Genomic DNA, 16,400 nt, shown 5'->3' on the forward strand with positions numbered 1-16,400 from the left:
TAGCTCCAGATCCATCACAGCTTCATAACACTCTTTAGAAAGGCCTCTTTCTACCTAAGACTTTTTTCTTTTTTTCTCTCTTTTTTTTTTTTTTTTTTTTTTAAGCTGGCTAACTATAATTTGTTTTCAAGAAAAAATCTCTGACAGTCAAACTAATGCAAGGTGCTAAAATACATTTTGTTACCTCTGGAAGTGTATCAAAGTAAATCCCAGTCCTATGTTTAACCTAAAGACAACTGCATTTTCATTTCTTTTAAGAAAAACAATGAAATAGTTTAAATCTACTCTCAGTCTTGTATCCAAACAACTGTCTGTGGGACACGCAATCATCCTGTTTATATGAAATGCCCCAATAGTTTGTTTTGGTTTCACTTGCTGTGAATTACCACTGTCTTGTCTTTACATATTCGGTGGCTTCAGTATTTCACAAATTCATCTGGCTCTGAAAATTGCTCTTTTATTTGCTCCATAAAAGGGCTTGGATTTTTCACATCTCTCTTTGGGACTCACGAGAATAATCCAAGTCCAACTATGATGCTCTGTGATTTCCCAAAAGGTTGGGAATCTTTTAAAGATTCATCTTTTATGTTGAAAATAAAGAACTCCATGTGCTAGTCACACTTTTTAAGCAGTGGTGTTAATTTTTTAATCCCCTGAAGCTAAATCACAGTTGTTTATTCCACTGGAAAACTGTTATAAAATGTTTCTAAGTTATTCACATAAGATATTTTATAGGATTAGTTTTATAACTGACTTTGAACCATGCCCGGACCTGGTTCTTGGGGAGAGTTACCGCAAATTTGAGCGCTCCAAAGCTGAAGTTCCCCAGGACAAACTCCTGCTGCCTCCCCCGAGCATGGCACTGTGCTGCCTGCTGAGTACTAAAGCAAACTAAACCACCACAAAATCACACACTTCTTTGCAATCTTGCAATATTCTTGGATGTTTTTTACACTGCTGTGTGAATTCATTATTATCAATATGACATATAGGTCATATTCATATGAATTATGGCAAGAATTATGTCTCTTCCAACAGTCATAGACATGCTCGCTGTACATGTTTTGCTTTCTCTTACAAACAGAATTTCACCAAATTATGAGTGAAATATCCACATATTCCTGCAAATCCATCACCCAAGAGCCAAGATTCTGATTCCCAAGATATATATTGACCTAAAGATCTGTTTCCTTGGCCTGTGGGATCTCCAGAGCTACTGCATTCCCACTTGGTGTTGCTGGATTTCCTGACCAGAGCTCTGTGATATGAATTTTAGCTCCACTTAGCAAACACTGCCTGAAGTCACTGCAGTTAATAGACACTCAGGACTACAAAGGTTCTTTTGTATGAGGCAACAAGAGCCTTATCCAGGTGGGTGGTGCCCAGAAGTCATGGAACTGCTTGGTTGATTAATAATGTTTCATTAAGTCTGTGTTACGCTGCCGGTTTGAGTCATCAGCTGAGGAGTCGCTTCACCAGGAGATGGAAGGTGCTGGACAATGAAACTCGTGGTTGTAATGAGACAGAGTGAAATCTCTGAGTGTTTGGACCTTGAATCAATAACAGACTGGAATAAACTCCGAGAGCAGGAGTCAAGTTCCTCCAGGTTTCTTGCGCGTGATACAAAAGCACATTTGCGCACATCACAAGTCCAGTGCCACAACCAAGGCTGTTCATCTCAATAAAAGTCTGCCCTGTCCAGTGTGCAGTTTGCCATCTGCTTTAACAAACATGAGAAAAAACTATTTATATCCAAGGATTTCACAATCTGAGGGTCTAATTCTGTATGTCGAGTAATTCCTAATTCCATGTGTTAGCTAAGCTCCAGGTGTACTTGTGCCTAGGATCACCATCGGTGACATCAGAAGGCCAAACTTTGGGCATAAAGTCAGGCTTGTGGACATTTCCAGGCTCGTGGTGTAACTTTCAGGGGCAGTGACTGAGTGAAGGAGGGAAGGGAAGTGTTTGCAGAGTATTTTTGAGAGACTGGAAGTGCACACAGCATTTCCACAGGGTGGTGATGGTTCTTTGGTCTACGTGTTACATTTTGTTTGGCTAATGAAGTCAACTCAGTTTTCATAGGTATAATGATTATTGTAATCAACGAATGCATCTGCCACACAACCAGACATAAGGAAGCCCCAGATAGTGCAGCACCTTTCAGAAAACTCACTCAGCACATGTTTGGAACAACTTTACTTGCCCTTCTTCCACAGTGTGGTGTCACCTTCCAAATGCTCCCATTAAAGAGGCCTCTGTGCCATCCTGTGCTGAGCTGTTGTGCAGCCCAGCAGAGCTACACGTCGCATCTGCTTACTGAATTATTAAAATTCAAACTTCCTGGTTTACTTTTTCTGCTGGTAATTTCATCTGATTATGTATAACCCTTACCCTTATCTAAATAATTTCTCTCCCTTAACATACTCACAAATTTCTTCCTAATTCCCTGTCATTGTTATTTTGACCAAACCAAACATTTTTTATCTCCATTAAGTTAGTTTTCTCTGCCTTCAAAAGACAAAGCCAATGCTATTATAAGAGACGTTCTGACTGATTTTTAAGTTTCCCCTCTGTCACCTGTATGGTAAACTGGGGTAAAATCTTAGCTGAAAGTCTATCAACTAATTGTTTTTTTAAATTTGAAGTACAGTCCCATATCTGCCTGTGCTTTATTAGACAACTACATTAGACAACTACAACTGTAATTCCAGTCCAGGTCATTGTTGTATCCAAAATTTTATGGCACACAAAGCTCTCCAGGCAGTGTCACCACTTGGCATGCCCAGGACAGCCTGGTTTGCATTATAAAATAATCCTAAAGTCACGATTTATTTTTAAACAACAAACACAGGGGAAGCAGAAGCTCCCCTTGTTGGGAAGAAACTTCACCCACCAGCCTGACATGGTGCTGTGCTGCCTAAGAGACACCCACACAGCTCCATCTCAAACCAGCCATCCAACAACTCCTTCCCACCTAGGAAAAGCCCTCAGCTCTGTGAAATCTCCTCTTCATCAACCTCTCACCCTCTCAAATTTTTATGCCCCCTCTTAAAATATGGCTCCCTGTCACTATTTAATGCATGGAAATTTTTTCCAGCAGGAAAATGTTCTGTGTAAATGTAAGGAAATGGGGATTATTTTTTTGCTGTATCTCTCCAAAAGCAGAATAACACCTAATTAAATATTTATGGCAGCTTAACATGCTCCATAAAGGAGCTGTTGTCTAGAAGCCTCTGAAGTTCCAGCTCTGTACAGTCAAGGAGTGTTTCAGGCACAGGCCAAAGAGGGAGCAGGTGCAGGAGGCAGTGATTCCTTACATACAGACCCAAGGCATTCCAATGTGCAAGATTAAATTATGTCTAATACTATAGACTTCACAGCCATGTGTTATAAAAATAGCTGCGCTGGGAAACCAGAAATCTCCACAGACATAGCCAAAAATAACCATATGAAATGCCTGGAAAGAGCAGATTCCCCAGAGGTGGGATTTCTGGAGTCCTGGAGGCAGTCTCCAGTACAGAGCATGATTCTCTGCAGGGAAAAACCTCTCCAACCTTGAGCTGTGGCTGAATCACATAAATTATAGCAACTTCCAGAGCCTGCAGCCACATCAGTGATAGGCCTATAAATCTGTCAGGGTTCTTGTATTGTCAGAATTATTCTGTGAATTTTGGTGCAAATTGTGTGCAGACAATGTGCTCTTTCAGCAGGCTCAGATCACACGGGGACCTCAGGGTGGGAAGTTCTGCAGCCTACGCTGGGCAAAACACATCTCATTCTTCAAGGATACAATTCTGTGTCAAATTCCCCACACAGAAAAGGTAAGAAACCGTTCACAAAAATAAAAATGCAGACTATAAAACGTCAAGACAGGACTGGCTTCAGTCAGAGGGAATAGAAATGCATATTTAGGGATGTTACTCTTTAGTGATCCACAGTTCATGCAGACTCTCTGTGCTTTCACAGCCAGAAACAGGGACAAATTGTTCGTCTTGCTTTACTCCACTGGAAAGGAAATCTGACTCTTCCCACAGCAAGCAGCCTGGGAACGTCACAAACCCTGAACTATTCCTGCTTGACGAGCTACATCTGCTTTCAGAGGATCTCAAATCATTTCATAACTCATTATTTAACTTCAATGCTGCTGTGTCGGGGCACATGGGAACAATTTGGCCACTGCAAAACTCCAGTCCCTGTGAGAGAGGCACCTCTCCAGGGCTGTGCCTGGTTCCAGCAACAAAACAGGATGAGTTTGGGCAATTTGATGTCAGAGGGGGTGAGGCAGCAGCAGAGCTAGTCCTATATCTGGGCTGAGATCCTAATTTGGGCTTCCGAGCAACTTGTTCCCACCTGAGGAGTTACAGCAGCTTCAGTCTCTGCCAAGTAAAACCTGGTCCAAAAGCTTGACCTCTGTGACCAGCTGTTTTCTGTCATCCATAAAAATACAGTTTTTAGGAAAGGCAGGAAAGAATAAATCAGAAATTGTTATAGTTCTGTAAACTCCAGAGAAAGCCTGCAATGAGCTCCTTTTAGTTTCAGCTTCAGAATGCAAATGTCAGCTTGGAGGCCTGAGCCACAAACCATGAGCTTGTTGATGCACAAACCATAACAGTTCCTCCATGTGGGAGAGTTTACAAGTTTTGAGATCAAGGTGTGTAGCTCCTGATACCACAGCCTTAGGTTTCATTTATCTCACTCTTAATTTAGGAGACAACACAGTTGGATGTAACCTATGAACTTCCTAGAGCTACACATGCACCTGTGATATCTAGAAAATAGCAATAATTTCACCCATAAAGTAGAGATAAAGCAGATTAGTTCATAATAGAATAAATATGTGGTTCTGTACACTGAAAATCTCAAAGGCAAGAGGGCTCTGTGGCCAAGTCTGAAACAGAACATTTCTCCTGAAATATCTTTGAAATATCTTTTGAAAGCAAAGTTCTGTACTGCAGAAAAACACGATGTTCTGTATGTGGTCCCATTGCATCCCTAGGGGTGTTTTCCCCACCTTTTGCCTTTCTTTCACAGCTCAGAGCTGCTGCTCTGTTTGATGTAACACATGGATCCAGAGCTCCGCTGGTAGCAGAGACAGCGCAGTTTGCCTTTATGGGCTGGAATTCAGATGAGAAGCCAGGTGCTACATTGCAAACCTTAACTAAAATAAAAATACAAGTAGCATCTCTCCCTATCTCTGTTCTTAGGTCAGAATAACATTGTACAGAGCTGCAACTCACTCCTGGAAGCAGAGACAGGAGGAAATCCAATCTGCACATGCTTGCACCATCTGCTGGCAGCATCTCCATTGACAGACATTCCTAGAATGGATTTTATAATTCCTCTCAAACCTGAAGGTATACGTCCACACCTAGGGATGTCAGACCACTGTTATAAAGATTTAAGATTCGGGTGAGGACTCATTTTTCTCCATAGCAGAGCCATTTCTGCCAGGTTTTTAAGGAATTATGTAGCAAAGCCTCTGTGACCCCAGTGTAGCCACATCAAGATGGGAATTGCAGAGCCTTTTATGTCCTGGTGAGGCAGGACAGACCACCCTCTGCCAGCTGCTCTTGCAGTCAGCATGAGCCAGAGCACCCCAAAAAGAGGTCCAGCCTCTCCAGCCCATATCCTGCTGCCTGTAGATGGCTGTGCCCAAGTGTCCCATTCCCATTGCTCTCCAGGCAAAGCCTTTGGAGTGGATGGGTCTGTGCTGGCCCCATAGCATCACTGTGCCAGGCCTTCTCCCCACCACAGAGACATTCCCTCCTGAATTTCTTAACTCCCTGCTGGAATCTCAGCTGAGGAATGGGATCCAATGATGCCTGTCAGGTTCCTTGGCCATCCCAGAGACTTAATATACGTTAAAATTATACACGGTGCTTTGTTACTGTCAAAGATCTCATAATGTGAGTGAAATAAGAATCACTACAGTGAAAGCGAAATTTGATGAAAGCATTTATGATGTTAAGGTGTGTAAATCAGTTCTTCCTTCTGCTTCATCCCATGGTACAAAAAGGGGCTGTAGGTTGATCAGACGGTCCAGGAAAACCAATGTCTCCTCATGCAGGCTGCAGTCAGGCTGCTCAGTTCATGGTTCTAAGAAGACACAACAATAAATGCCCTTGCTTGGCTTTTGAAGAGGGTTGGCAGTGTTACAGCAAGTAACATCTTTATCCATGGGTGCCCTGCAAGACCAAGGGGTCATATTCGACCCTTCAGCCTGGAGAATAAAACTGAAGGAGTTTGGGGAAATGGTCTTCTCCAGGTGCAGCTCATCAGGATGATTGTAGAGAATTTGGCCCCTGAGTCATCAGACACTAAACCACCATTGAAGCACAGAAACTCCCAGTGTGGTGAGTCAGTGGGAATCAGATCACCCCTTGGACCAGAGGAACAAATTCCGTATGACTAAAAATCCAGGAAACCAAAGCTAAGGCAGAGAACAGCTGAGCCCCTCTCTGTTCCATATGTATGGCTTCTCTCTTCTGTGAAGAGCTTCATCACAGTAAGCCCAGGGTCATGAACACACACCTGTCCACAAGTAGATTTATGGAAAAATGATATCTACTTTACAAGGAATAACTGAACAAAGAATTTCCCTTTAAGTCTATAAATGGATGTCTGAATTCCAACCGTGGCTGCACCAGTGCTGACTGCACTATAAGCAACAGCATTTCTTGTTCAGCACAGACTGGTTTGGGTGGGAAGGGACCTTAAAGCTCACCTCATTCCACCTCCTGCCATGGGCAGTGAGACCTTCCACTAGACCAGGTTGCTCCAAGCTCCATCCTTGAACACTTCCAGGGATGGCTCAGCCACAACGTCTCTGGGCAACCCAAATGCCTACCAAGACACAATAATTTCTTTTTGAGAACACAACTATAGCAAATTGATTTGCCAGGCAAGCTTATCTGGTTTGATGTGAACATCACAAGTGTGATCCATGAGCCATAAGCAAATGAAGCCTTTCCCATACCTCTTTGGGGATCATAGGATGTGCACAGCCTGGTGGCACGGGGCTGGTGGCTTTTGAATGAGCACCAGGTTTGTTCCTGGAGGCTGTATCTTCTCCTGCACACACAGGTCACATCTACCCTCCACACTTTTCCCTGACTGCATCCATCTGGCTGGAGTGTGTAGGGAAGCGTTGGGTTCGGTGTGTGAAAGGGGATGCACGGTCAAGTTTTATGATAATCACAGCATGATCCATAAAACCCTCCCAAACTGAGCTGCTTTGTTAGTTGATATTTGTATTCCTGCAGCACCCAGACACTTGCAGAAGTGTTTTGCCCCACTCCTGCTGTCAGCCAAGAAGTGGAAGCCCATAGGCATGGCAGCCCCTGTGGGTGGATGGGGCAGGATTTTGGCATTCAGACCATACAAGGCAGCCCCTGTGAGCACACAAGAGGGGCAGCAGTTTGCAGAGAATCTACAAAAATGGATGTTGGCACTAACATCCTATAGAAGAATAAAGATTTTGTACTGCCTTTCCAAAAAGGGCTTGATCACATCAGCCCCTGCCCCGAACACAACACCAAATCTGTTTTCCTCCCAGCGCAGGGCAGGAGCCTCACCCTGCTCCTGTCTCTCTGCTCTTGGGAGCTGCAGGGAGAAACCCTGCTGCATAGCAGTCAAGGGCCTCCTCCAGGAGGATCTAATCCCACCACTGTAGGGAAACCTGCTTCCCCAGGGAGCCTCTTCACCATTAAAAACCACAGTCCACCCTCCGAGGCATTATAACCATCCAGGAAGGTCTAGTCCCTCTCTTAAAAAATACATATAAAATCTAAATCAGGTGGTGAAAGGCTGTAGGAAGCCACATTCTTCTTGTTGTTTTTAACTCTCTTATATTGACCTTTGCAAACGAGCCCATGGGCGGGATCTAGCCAGCATTCCGGGCGGTAGGACTGACCTCTTGCCATGGAATTTCACCCAGTAATTTCTGCGGCAGAAAGAAATCCTCGAAGCGGGTCATCTGGCTACAGAAGTAAATTTAAGTGCCTGTGGCTTGACAAATAAACAATCTGAAAGTGCTTAATGACTCACAATCTCGCCTAAGAATAGCTGAACTTTGCAAGATGGAAATATATTGTGGAGAACATGCTGCCCGAGTCTGGGGCTGCAGGACACGGTGGGAGACAGGGAGGGAGAGGCTGTGGCTGCATTCCTGCCGTCCCCTCCTGGCTCCTGGCTCCTGGCAAGTTGCATCTCAGAGGCTTCTTCAACATTCATGTGCAGCAGCCACCTTGGAGCTCTATCCAAATTCACCTAATCCGCTTTTAAACAAATTATCAGGTTTCATTTATGCAGATGGCAACGTTTTCCTCGTTTATCCTGTTTTGTTTGAAAGCGCCGTTATTCTCCTGGATTAAACAGGGATCACATAAATTCTCCACATCTACACATTACAATTCTGAGCACCTACAGCTCATAGAAGAGACTCTTTGTCTTCCAGTTATCAAGCAAGTAGAACTTCAGTGACTGAAAAGGGGAACTGATTTTGATTCTGTTTGCTCAAAAATGGGGTTTCAGGTAGTTGGTGCTTTTCTGAGGCACCCTCACAGCCACACGAGCTGTGAACTGGTACCGCTTCACTTCTTACCCCCCACGCACAATTTTTAACACTTTAATCTAACCCCAGGGAAAACAGAACAAAACCAACTTTAGCTGAATGTCTGTGACCACAAGAGCTTCCTGTGGGTGCCTGTAGTTTTTGCTGCAAAAGCCTTGTTGTTGTCATAAGGACTCAGGGATTGTCATGGCTTTGGGATGAGCCCAAAGGATGGGTGATGGTTCAGTTGCACGGTCCTAAGAGAAGCAGGAGATGTGCTGTGTCTTCAAAGCCACGCAAAGTAGGTTTGTTGTTCAGAAACAAGAGAAGAAAATAATATAGGCATCATCCCCCACCTCTACCAGCCAGCAATGCCAGAAAAAAACCCTTTCTGATACCATGGTCCGTCTATCTTGGGCACTGCCAGAATCTGAGAGCAGCAGCAGCAGGGGTTTTCCTCATGCAGTGAAGCCCAAGGGCTTCCCTGAGACATATTTTTCCTTTGATTCTTTGATCCAGTGTTAAATTCATCAGGAATTGTGTTCCTGTCATTCAGCACCTAAGCCCTTCCCATGGGAGTGAGGGAAGACCGAGCTGGGCACTGGAGGCCCAGTCACTCCTGAGGTGGATAACAAGGTATTTTATTCCTCCCTGTTTACCAGGAGCCTGGGCACTGCCAGGAGGGCTCTGGAATAGCCTGGTGGCTGGGCAACAGCCAGATCCCAACCCTCCGATACCCCACAGTGATGTTCCCAGTCACAGTTGAAAGGTCTTTGGACTCCTCTCGAAGGAAGCAGGGAATCCCAGTGGGCCGCATCTGTCCCTGTTGGATACTGAGCTCCTGGCCCAGATGGAGACCAATGCTGCTCTCCCACACTCCAGAACAGCTAGAGCAGGGCTGGAATTTCCCTCTGTGTCTCAAAGACAAGGAAAATCAGAAGCTTTACCTTTAGAAGATATTATTGGGAGTCACTAAAGTGCTGATTTCTGCCTGTTGCCAGAACTGTCACGACAGTGACTTGATGCAGCTGGATAAGACGAGCGCATGGAGTTGGGCACATGAGGAGGCTCAAAACCTAAAACTCAGATTGCATTTTCTTTACGTTTACCATGCGATTGCATTACGGTCCAAGGGCCCGACGTGAACCGGGCTGAAGGGCCGAGCCAGAGAACAGCTGGTGCAAATATAGTTTAAGTTTTGCATCCCGAGCACAACTCCGCAGATTTCCCTTCCCACCGCTCTCGATCCGCATCTATACAAACAGGATGAGGTACAAAAGTATAAATAAAGCGCTAAACTGAATACCGCGGGCATGAGGGAAGGGAAAACACACCCAAAAGAAGTGGGTTTCTGGCCTCCCAGGGCAGCCCATGTCCCGCTGTCCCGCCCGCAGCCCATCCCCGCTGCCTCGGGCCGCCCCGGCCCGCTGCCCGGGGGAGGGCACCGGTCCCGCTCGCCCCCGGGCCCGGCCCCGGGCCCCTCCCGAGGAGGCAGCGGATCGCAGGCTTGAGGCAGCCGCGCTCGGCAGGTCCAGGTACGGCCGTGCGGGGGGACACGGGGCAGGACCGCGGGGGCAGCGGGACCCGGCACCCGGGAGGGGGGAACTGGATACTGCCGCCCCACTGCCCCCGGTACTGCAGCGGAGGGGCTGGAGGGATGATCCGGCGGTATTTGGGGGAGGGTTAGGAGAGAATTTGGGGTTTGTGCCTGGGCATGGTCGGCGGGGTTTCGGGAGTGCGCTGGAGGATGCTCTGGGGTGCGCCGGGGGTGCGCTGGAAGGGGCTTTGGAGGTGCCTCAAAGGGTGCTCAGGAGGATATTCAGGGGGATGCTTTAAAAGTGCTCAGGGATTCTCCAGAGTATGCTCCAAGCTGCTCAGGGAATACGTGGGAGCGCTTTGAAGGGGATGCTCATTGGTGTGCTTCTGGGGGTGCTGCCTAGGGTGTTCGAGGGGTGCTCCAAGGGTGCACTGGCGGTGCTCCAAGGGTGCTCCGGCGGTGCTCAGGGTGCTTGGCCCCTCGGGTGGCTGCCTAGGGGCAGCATCAGCCCAGGATCACTCGGGACAGGAGTGTTTCCAGCGCACCCCTGGGTGCGGGATGGAATCACGGAGCGTGGGCAGCGGGGAGAGGGCAAGAAGGCTCCGAGCCCTGGTGGGACCCCCAGATGTCACCGTGTGAGGGCTGGGAAGGGCCCCCAGGCCCCGGGAAATACAGCGGAAATCCCCAGGATCCCAGAGCAGCCAGAGTTGTATTTAGCCTCAAAGCCCAACCATAAAACCCTCCCCAGCCATAAAGACGTGGTTCAGCCAAGCCCCAGCCCAGCCTCCCCGGCTGAGCGTGGTCACCCACGCCTGCCTCCAGCCTCTCACGGTTTCCTTGCCGGCGTTCCAGCCGTCCGGACACAGGAACTCTTGGCACCGTAACCCATTTCTGCCTCTGGTGAGGGCTGTGCTCCGGTTCCCCGAGCCGCGTGTCCCTCGGGGCTCGGCCGCAGGGCTGGCCTGGATTCAGAGCGGGGCCAGGCTGAGCTCGGGGGTTCTGCATCCTCGGGGGGCCAAGCGAGGGGCTGCTCCAGCGGCGGGTTTGGCAGCGAGCGCAGGGACAGGCAGTGCCTCTCCCTCGCAGGCAGCATCGCCTTTCCGCGGCAGCGGAGGCTGCCAGGGCATTTCTAAACAGCCCAACTCTGCCGGGACCAGGCGTGTCCCGGGCAACTTGTGCTGATTTCCCGCAGGCCTGAGGGAAAGATGTGCCAGGCTCGGGCTGAGCTCAGGGAGAAATCAGAGTGAGTGAGAGCAGGGAGCTGCCGCTCCGGAATAGACCATTGCTGAGATCTGTTTAGAGGAGGCTACACAGAAAGTGGGTTGGATAATCTCAACTACAAGTCCAAGTTCAGAATGGAGGAAGTGATCTGGATGCTATGGGTGTGATGTTCACCTTCCAGAGGTGGAAGTGGGGCTGTACTGTGCTGGGATATCTCATTTTCCTGGCAGCTCCAGGATGCAACACCGCCAGGAAGGATTTCACAAACCAGGAATTAAATATTTTAACTGTGTTGCCCAAATGAAGGTGGTGAACACCCGAAAACATTGCATATGCAGGGTAAGGGTAGCGACCCCAGTGATGGGCAGATAAGGGGAACACTGTAGAAAATATCAGCATTTTCCTTCGGACCTGTTTCACAGTCTTCTCAGTGTTTTGTGTTTGATTTGGGATGGGCTAAATGGGAAACTCTGGTCTCTTAAATGATTCCTGAAGTGGTAAATGAGGCAGGGGTAGCCTGTAATCACTGATTATTTGTTGCTTTGATTGTAATATTTAAAAAATAAATATATCTGCTGAAATGACAGCCAGCTCAGTGAACAGCAACCTGGCCGGGGAATCCATGCTTGAGGAGGGATCAGTGAATAGATTCATTAAAATAATCCTGGAACTGGAAGATGAGATGTCAGGGAGCCTGTTGCTGCTGTGGGCTCTGTCAGCTTCCTGGTGCAGTTTCCAAATGACTTGTGAATAGGGAAGCCAGGGTCACATTCAGGTCCTTTCCAGAAAGTCCTGTTATGGGGAAGGTTTTACCTCCCAGGAGCAGGAATAATGAAAGGCTGGGGCTGTCCCATTCCCAAATATTTATTTGCCACCAAACAGCAGTGCAACATTGCTTCCTGTCACACAGCCTCTGTATCCTGTGGCGTGGGCACCCTTTGGGAGGGAGAGGTTTGGTCTCAAACATCCCTTGCATCAAGAGCGGTGTTGAGATCCTGGGACATGGCTGGTTGGATGAATACAGACTCTTTCACAAGTTCAGTGCCAATTCAGGTCCCTCCCCCAGTGGTGCTACAGCTGCCAAATATTTTGAAAGTCGCATTTTTGTCCCCAAGTGTTGCACATCAAATCTTAGGTCTTTTCAAGGAAGTTTTGGGAGCAGCACCAGGGCTGAACATGGCCCCATTGGTTAGAGAAGAAAAGTCAATATGGGAAATTATTGTATTTTCCATTCAGTGCCCCATATGACAGGGGTTATGTGACTCTGCCTCGCTGAAGAGCAGCAGGATGCAGATTTTGGTCAATAGAGGCCTGACCCCAACTCAAGGGGCGTGAAGGAATCCATGGCTTGGGGCAGAAATCCTTGACCAGGCTCATTGGCACACTGACAATGTCAGGGGAGAGTGCTGGTGAGGAACCAGCTGCAGGGAGCTCCTTCTTCACCCTATTTATTTTAGACCTCAGTGGAATTCATGTTTCTAGTGCTGTGCCCCGGGAAGCCTCGAGTCCTGCCCATCCCAGGGTTTAAACAGCACATGAGAAAAAAGGTATTGTCATTATTATGATAATATACTGCCAAAATGGACAATTTGGTGGAGTTAGAAATGTGAAATATGGTGGAAAAGCCACCCAGAGATCCCCATCTTCCAAATGGGAATATCTTTAATTTATCATTGTAGTCAGTTCCTCTATTGATCAGGATTGAATGTGAGTCTTGGTGCAAGGGAGAAAGCTGAAAATGCACCAGTAAATCTGAGCTTGGTCAAAAACCTGGAGAAAATTTCCCATTTCCTAAACCCTCTCATGACCTGGGTGAGTGATAGGAATTGTGTCTGCAGGGCTCCCGGCTCCTGGCATCCGCGTGGAAATCACCAGGAGAGGAGAAAGTTGGCATGTCCATCCCCTCTGCAGTCCCAATCAATGTATAGAGTGGCTTCAAGTGGCCTGAAAAAGAAATATTCCTGTTTGAAGAGGGTTTTAAACCTGTCAGGAGTGTGATCAATCTGAGTCTTCTTGTCTCCAGCCAGAAATCGATGTAAAATGACTCTATGTCTCCGTGGGGGACTGCAGGGGTTGCCCACTGCAGGGAAGAGGAGAAAAACTGGCATGCAGAGAAAAGGGATTTCCTAAAAGCAACCAAAAGTGCCATTTTCAGCAGAGGAGGAGCTGAGCTGATGGTTGGACTTTGCTGAGGTCAGACAGAATAGACACCAGGTCACCAGTCTGCTTTCACAACCACGAATGCACTTTTTGGCAATTTCTCAGGCTGGTGGGTTTAGAAAACCCTGTTTGGGTGTCAGGGTGAGTTTTTCTAGTTCCATAAACTCCAGTGTTTCATCTTCAGTAAGCGCTGAGGGGATTGGATATGGCACAGCACCTTTCTTCTCTGTCCATCTCATGGCTTGGCAAGCACTGAAGAGGAAGAGCCTTTCCCAGGAAGCAGAAGCACTTTGGTTTGTTGGTTCCTCCACATCCAGCTTCTGAAAATGCCCAAAGGATCCTGTTTTTCCTTAGGAAATGGAGAATGTTTCCAGCCCAGCTTGGGCCAAAGCTCTGGCTCTTGAGCAGGATGAGTGCAGTAACCCCAGGGATACACTAAGCCCTGACCAAGCCAATCATAGAATGCTAGAATGGGTTGGGTTGGAAGGGACCTTAAAGATCATCTCATTCCAGCCCCTCTGCCATGGGCAGGGATACCTTCCACTAGACCAGGTCCCTCAAAACCCCAACCCCATAAAGTTGGTACCAGCTTCTTTGACCAAATAGGACTTACTCAGTATAATGGCAGCAAAGATTGACTTGTCCCAAGGTCGAGGAGATGGAAACCAGCTGCTTGGAAGAGATCAGAAGCCGGAGGAGGGCTTCATTATTTCCCCTCAAAACTTGTGGGATTGAACAAAAACAATAAACATTAGCAACTAGGCACCTCAGATTTTTGTTTGCCTTCTGACTGTGGAGCACTTTTCATTCAGGGCTTTAGGTGGTTTTTGTGATCACCTGGCTCTGGGAAAGGAGACTTTAGGGAAAACACCACAGTTTTCAAGGCACGGGATAAAATCATGAGAATCCACCAAAGCTTTTGTATGACTGTGGCTGGAAAGAGCTGAAGGTCACTCAGAAGAGAGGTTATCAGAGGAGGGGGTGAATGTGATCATTTTCCTCTCCTGCTAAGCCATAAAAGAGGGAGAGAGTTTGGATATCTGATACCTCCAGGTCTCTTTCTGACCCGTCTCTAATGGAAATGCTGGCAGGAAGCTCACAACATTTATTATACAGCAATAAGCAGCTTTATTAAAATCAGTGTCCACACGACTTTATTACAGGCATTGGAAAAGATGCCTGAAATGGCTGTTTAAGCACCGCCGGCCGCTGAGGGTTGCACACTCAAGGGCTGCTGAAAGTGATCGCCTTCTTTATTAAGTGGTGCTGGGTTAATTATTCAGATTTCCTGTGAACCCTCTCCTTTCAAACACCAGGGAGGCCCCACATGCCTCCAAGATGTTTTCCATGCACGCAGTCCCCGGCTCCAGCCCCATCTTCCTCCTCCACTGCTTCATGTACACAGTTTTGCGGAAAGGATGGGAGGCCAGCCTGGACCTTTCCATCATCAGCCACGAGCTGATGGGTTGCAGAGGGAGCTCTCCCTTCTTCAGCACTCACAAATTGCTTCCAGCTCCCAGCTCTCCTCTGAGTACACCTTGGGCAGGCAGCAGCCAAGAGAGCTTCTGCCTGGAGCGCGGTAAGATGTGGGGCTGAAGCCACAGGGCACCTGTTGCCATCAGCCACGTGCTGAAGCCATCCCCGGTACAGGATGGAGGCTCATCCCATATAGCAGCTGGTTTTGCATCTCCAAATCTAGTCCTGCTCCACCTCGGCACGTGCTATGGGTGATGCCAGCACAGAGGGAAGCCTACCCAGCAAGTGCAGCATGGCTGCAGGAATGGATCCATGGATGGATCCATCTCGGAAACTTACCTTTCTGGGTTTATAGCAGCAGCTCAGGCATCATCTGGTCTCCCCACTTTAATTTTGGGTCTGCTGAGCTGCCTTCTGCCCCCCAGAAGTGTGCCCACATCCTGAGCTGTCATTCCAGGGAATGCCGTGGGTCATGGGACCACTGGCAACAATGATTGCACCTAGGAAGCTGGCTGATGGGCTCCCGGGATGCAGATCTCTTCCAGCAGAAACCCTGTTTGCTCTCACTTTGGAAAACCTCATGACAACTCCTTACAGAGCAAACCAGGACTTTAAACCGCTTTTATTTAGTTAGTTATTTATTTAATCCCACAAAGCTTTCAAGCTTCTTTTTTAGTCCTGGAGGGAAAGTCCTTCCCATGGCTGTGCCAGCCGGCAGCGGATCACAGCCCACGGCCGCACAGTGGAGATCCCACCCGTGTGGATGTCCCCAGCAGACTGGAAATGGGTTATTTTTCTTCCTTTGCAGTGAAAACAGAATTGAAAAATCAGTACAACAAATATTCCCTGAGAGGCCATATTTATTCCTGGTATGTTCATTTGCAATAATAGCTCAGCTGGTTGTTGTGCAATCCAGCAGACCGCCTGGATGGAGCAGGTTTGGGTGTAACCCTTTGGGTACCGAGGGCTAACTCCCTCTGTGGGTTGTCCAGAGGAGATCCTGCCACTCTGCTCAGCTCTAATGAGGCACATCTGGAGTGCTATGTCCAGCTTTGGGCTCCTCAGGACAAGAAGGACATGGAGATCCAGTGGAGGGCTGTGAAGATGATGAGGGGACTGGAGCATCTCTCTTAGGAAAAAAGGCTGAAGGAGCTGGGCCTGTTCATCCTCGAGAAAAGATTACTGGATATAAGTATCTGCAGAGAGGTGTCAGAGGATAGACCAAGCTCTGCTTGGGGGTGCCCAGCAATGGGACAAGAGGCAACAGGTAGAGAAACTGATGCCCAGGAAGTTCCACCTGGATATGAGGACGAACTTCTTTACTGTGCAGTGACCAAGCACTTAAAGAGATTGCTCAGAGAGGGTGTGGAGTCTCCTTCGCTGGAGATTTTCCAGAGTTGTCTGGATGCAATCCTGAGTAACATGCTTGAGCAGGGAGGTGGTACTGGATGACCT

This window comes from Manacus vitellinus, unplaced genomic scaffold (assembly GCF_001715985.3).
Source record: "Manacus vitellinus isolate BGI_N305 unplaced genomic scaffold, ASM171598v3 scaffold_21_pilon, whole genome shotgun sequence".
Classification (NCBI taxonomy): domain Eukaryota; kingdom Metazoa; phylum Chordata; class Aves; order Passeriformes; family Pipridae; genus Manacus; species Manacus vitellinus.